The following is a 6,000-nucleotide window of genomic DNA, read 5'->3' as shown; positions in this document are numbered from 1 at the left end:
AAGGCTTTTAAATCGCCTAAATCTCCTAAACATCTCAAATCTTTCCTTGGTCTCACAAATTACGTCCGGAGATTCTGCAAGGACTGCGCTACTTTAGTCCAACCGCTACAATTGATGACCCGGAAAAGCAAAAAGTTTCAGTGGACTGAAAAACATGAAGCTGCTTTTCAAAAGCTTAAGGACGCTTTGATGAAGGCACCCCTTTTATCGCCCTACGTACCACATACACCCCTAAGATTAGCGACAGACGCTTTGAGTCTTTCGATAGGCAGTTGTTTGTTGCAAAAACAGGAAAATGGAGAATGGACGTCGTTAGGTTCTTACAGTCGTTTGTTAAGACCGTCCTAAAGTTTGCGCCATATTGTAGAACTAGAATTATTATCAATTTTATCGGCGTGTAAAGTTCAATTTCTATTTATATGGAAATGGATTCTAAATTTATACTCACTGTAAGGGTTTTACATACTTAAAGACAGCACCCAAATTATCGCCCAAATTACTACGGTATGCGTTGGAATTACAGGAATAAAATTACATTTCAATTCACGTAAAAGGAGAAAATAACCCCAGTGACATTCTCAGTAGAGACACAGATATTCAGCCAACAAAGGAAGACTACAACATGGAAGACCTAAGAGTGTTTTTTCATTTGAAGAGGGAGTAAATGTAACCGAACTGCAGAGACGTGACACCCATTTCGGTCCAATTTTCAATGCATTAGAACGTCGAGAAGAACGCAACGGGAAAATGGAGAGACAAGCTTCAGCTTTTGAAATAAGAGAGGGTAGATTATATCGTAAACACTGGTTCGCAGATAAGACTAAATATTTACTCTGTATTCCATATTCACTTCGTGAATATGTGTTTCAACAATTACATACTGAACAATACGGAGGTGGTCATTTTTCGTTTTCTAAGTGTTACACAATGCACTAAAGAAACTATACATGCCCAATATAAAGAGTTTTACATGAGAAATGTAGCACGTGTGTCACTTGTCAGGTCAATAAAAGACGTGTGGGAAAAACACCTTTACATCCGTAGACCTATTAAATACGCATTCATGGAGTCGCTCGTTTTGGATCAATTTGGCCCTTTGCCTTTGTCGAGCACCTATAGACAGAAATATGTATGCATTATAGTTGATATGTCTACTAGGTATGTAATAGCGAAATCTATACAGGACCTCAGTGCCGATTCAATAAGTCAAGTACTTTCTGAAGAGCTGATTTTAAAATACGGTGTCCCGAAGCAAATAGTGTTAGATCGCTTAGCATCGCATAAGGGTAAATTAATGGAAGAGATGGCAGAGAAGTTTGACATTCACTTAAATTTTGCAAATACTGGAGCGCGCTACACTCCGGGCCTAGCTGAGAAAGTTAACGACATCGTTCAGAATTCTCTGAAATATTATGTAGACAATAAAATGTCGAATTGGGATTCGATTCTTCAATCGATAGTATTTACGATTAAGGCACATATACATAAGGGGAGAAGATATAGTTCTTTTTACTTGCTCCACGGATTCAACCCCAGGACAAATCTAAACGCATCGCTAGACTTACCCTGTGACTACGAAGAAAACGAATCACGTTTACAGCAGTTAAGAGAAGCACGTGATATTGCGTATAAAAATCTTCAGCGAAAATACAAATCTCAGAAGAAATATTTGAAAAAGAAATTTAGGTCACAAACGTTTGAATCCGGTCAGCAAGTCTTGATACAAGACATAGCTCAAAAACCAGGAATTCCAGCTTGTTTAAGTCAAAAGTTCAAAACGAAAGCAGAAATTTTGGAAAAAGTACATGAGAATTCGTATCGCATTAAGTATGTTACGTACAAAAATGAAAAGAAGGGGAGATACGTTTGACATCCGGAGGTTGAAACCCTTTAAAACAGTACAAAGTCTAGATTAGATAAAAAAAATGTAGGAACATTCTAACGTAAGTGAGATTTTTTTCTTTCATTGCAGGATGCATTTCTATACGGCATTGATTTTTCTGACAACTTTGGTAACGTACATTTATTCTGTTTCTCAACAACTAACAATGGAGAAATTAGGAATAGCTATTTCTGAGAATTCGTTCGCCGTACATACGACTGCAGACATTTACACGACATTGAAAATCCACATTAGTTTTCATGAGGCAATTCCTATAATTTCGGAATGTCCAGGACTTCGAAATATTCAGGAAGGGATTCGACGAAACGAATTATTGTTTAGAGAAAAGAAAGTGAATACCATTCCTTGTGCTTTTCAATGTCGAAATAAACGTTCTATTTTGTCTTGGATTTTAGGATTTCGTTCTATAGGTTTATCAACTTATAACTTAATTCAACAACAAAAACTTTTGCATTCAATCAGAGCATTAGAGGAACATGATCAACTTTTGACTGCAGAATTAGAAAAACTCAAATCCCGTTTCAACCAGGAAAAAAAATATTAAACAATGTCGTTGTTACAGTAAAACTTGTATTGGCTAACTTTAGAAGTCAATTAGATTACATATTTTGTAGAATAAGTTCAGTCGAATAACAACTTTTGTCTAATTTCTTGTTGCATTCAGTGCAACAACATATCTTAGAATTGTTTTCAAACATCATGGCAAACGAACTCATTTTTCATATAGTGAATAATGATCAGGCAAGGAAGTTTATCGAAGAACACGATATTTTGAAAACGACACTTTACATTAATGATTTGGGACTTTTCTATAAATTATCAAATATTTATTTAATAAGGTTTGATTTAGAATCCAATAATGTCGACTTATTATTGCGAACACCAATAATTTATTCTCATAGTGTATCTAAATTGTATGACGTTAAATCTCTAGGATTTTTAATTGGAGAAAGGAAATGTCGCTATGATTTGCCGACAACGGTTTACATAGCAGATGGCAAATTTCATAATTTAGATAGAAATTCCTGTGAATGGAAATCATTTTTGTATTTTTGTTACACAACCATGATTACCATAACATCACAGTCGGAATGTTTAAATAATATTGCTTTTAATAACACCTCAAAAGGCTGTACGCTACTTTCGGAAAAATATAAGGCGAACTTAACTTTTGAATACAAAAATGCAGGCATTCTGTATTCTTCGCATGTTCCAGCCGTTAGAACTACACCATCTCAACTAATCTGTTACTATCTAAACATTTAGAATTCGGAAACAATAGGTCATACTTCGTCGAGTATGTTGATTTTGATAGTCTGATTTTTGATACTACAGTATTGTCAACTCGTAAATTGGTAAAAATACAGCATGAGAAAATATATTTAGTGGGAAACTGGACACTATTCCCCTTAAAATTGACGGATTCTACTTATCTATTTGATAAGTTAGCTGATGATTTGTTCAATCTTCAGATAAACTCCACACTCACGGCATTACAAACCTCAAATTCGAATATTATGTTTACTACTGTTGCCATCCTAATATTACTGACACTTATTATAGTGAGTTCTATTCTTACGTATGTCAAGGTAGTAAAATTGTTAAATAAATACAAGGCCCGACACGAAAACTAGGACGGAAATAGTTTTGAGTGGAGAATGAAAAAAATTGTAACTTTGTTTTTATCCGAGCGAATTCAATTTTTTTTCATTCTGGCATTATAGTTTAAACTGCGAGCAAGTCCGCAGGATAACAACCAAACACTTCTTAGGAAGGAGGAAATGCCTTCCTTTTAGGAACCCTGAAAAATATAATGGCAGATGACCGCCATTTAGGTAGCATTTATTGATCACTTCAGTATATTGTCAATCTTGATTTACAAAAAAAAAAAGAAACGTTCTGCACAATGATACCACGTCCTTTTCATCTAACACTGAATTTAATAATTTCTTAACTTGTCTGTATCATCTTCTTTCTCTTCGAACCTCTATATTTAACCTAAATAAATGAACGTTTATAAATTTGTGTAAGAAATCATCGCGATACGATTCTTCTATTTTATAGTGCACTATTCACTTTCATACGAGTAATAATGATATAAATAGAGCGAGTGGCAAGTATTTATATAATTTCGTTACTTTTAACTCGCTTCTCGATTACTTCTTTCAATCTACATTCTAGACTAGCTAACATTTCATGTGGTACAAACACCGCGATTCAAAAGAATCAGCATATGGATTGACACATACAGTTGGAAATTTCAAACAGATATGGATAAATGAATCGATTCAAAGAATTGAAATGGTTATCCTTATCAAATTTTGTTCGTAAGGGTATTTTCTTTGCATAAAGTCACTTCAGAAGCGACTATAGGTAGACCGAATTTTACTAATACATTAGTGTTTATGTTGTTCTAGGTGCTTATACGTCTTTCTCCATTTCCTTTCAGAATGGAGTTGGGTCCGTATTTGGTTATTATTTCACTTACTCTCCTCAACATCCTTCTAGTCCCACTCCTCCTTTATTTTTGTTGTATTTGCCACAAATACCGCTTGGCCGGTAATGTTAAAAAGGAAAGTATTTCATTAAATTAATTACGGAAAGAAGACACAGACGATAAACCTTTGGATCTGTCAACCGACGCAATTGGTTCGAACATTTCCACCCTATCTGATATTCGACCCCTTGAATCACCAACAACCCCTGTATACGCCAGTGTTACACGCACACTCTCACGTAACCCAAGTACTGACCTCCAGACTATCGGTCGTTGTTCAAATGGTAACGGGTATGTCTCATCCGCCGATGTTTTACCACAACAACCACGTTGTGCTGTTTAGTATCCATCTTTTGAGGATTTGTCGAAGCACAAACTTTCTAAGATTCCAGAACATTTGACGGACAATTTACGCTATAAATAACTTAGCACTCGGGATGAGAATGCTTCAGAACACCATCCAGTAGAATGTTCGTCTTCTTCTCTGCGCCCTGCTGAGCACCGCAGAAATTTGATTTGTGTAGCCGAGTTACCTTGCTACAGATGATATTTTCAGTGTTTCAACTTTTTTTAATTTCTAAGCGGTACCAGTGATTTTATTTTGGTGAGGTTTTTTTATTTCAGTGTTTTAGTGCAGCATATATATATATTATTTATTTATATATATAGTATTTCATTATCTTTCTACGTATGCTGATGGTGAATTATGAATTTTGTGCTTTATTTTGTGTCTTATTGTGTGGCGGTCATTATTCTTATCCCAACATTCTTCAGAATGGCAGATGGACACGTTGTGATACAGAATGTAAGTTGCGTGAACACTCTCTTCCAGTCAACTGAGAACTCAGCATTTGTCTGTTTGCGACCAAACACTGCCTTATGTTTTCATCTCGTCGATTACCAGAATTGATGCACGATCATTGCAAATGATTTTTTACATTTATTTCACTATTTAATGGGATTTTATTTCGAACTTTTCATATTTATTAATTTTAGAATTCATTTCACTCAGTATGTTATTATTTTCATTATGTATCTTTGTATTTCAATTTTTTTACTGTCGCACGAGTGACGCCAGATTTTCTGCTGGGGATGTCACGGACGCTCATCGATATCATCGTTAAACATTGTCCGTGATTGTACTTTTAGTTCAATATTCTTCAAAGGACATTCAACGAACAGCGAAAGGAAATGATGGATATTCCAAAACTAAATTGTGATTAATTAATGAATTCTTTATCTGTAAAACTGCTATGTAATTCCGTCTTTGAAATCGTTTCCAAGCACTGAAGCCAGCTAGCTTTCACAATTCAACATGTAAGATCCATGCATTGACAAATATGATGACAGAAGTGAATTTCAGAGGTTCACGTCTTTACGTATCTCACCACGAGTACAGAAAGTTCCATAACCTCGTCTCGAGTCGAGTAACAAAACTACTGGGCTTTTCCAAAGTAAAAAACTGAATTTCACCATTATCTCCAGGCACATTATTGTGAGTTTTGAGAACTATGAAAAGATTTAGAAAATATACAGAAATTATATTCATCCACGTGAGAGAATTAACCATAGTGAACAGAAGATAAAATAAACGTATATG

Source organism: Thermobia domestica, chromosome 3, assembly GCF_964235325.1.
Source record: "Thermobia domestica chromosome 3, izTheDome1.hap1.1, whole genome shotgun sequence".
Classification (NCBI taxonomy): Eukaryota; Metazoa; Arthropoda; class Insecta; order Zygentoma; family Lepismatidae; genus Thermobia; species Thermobia domestica.
This window is presented reverse-complemented; position numbering follows the sequence as displayed.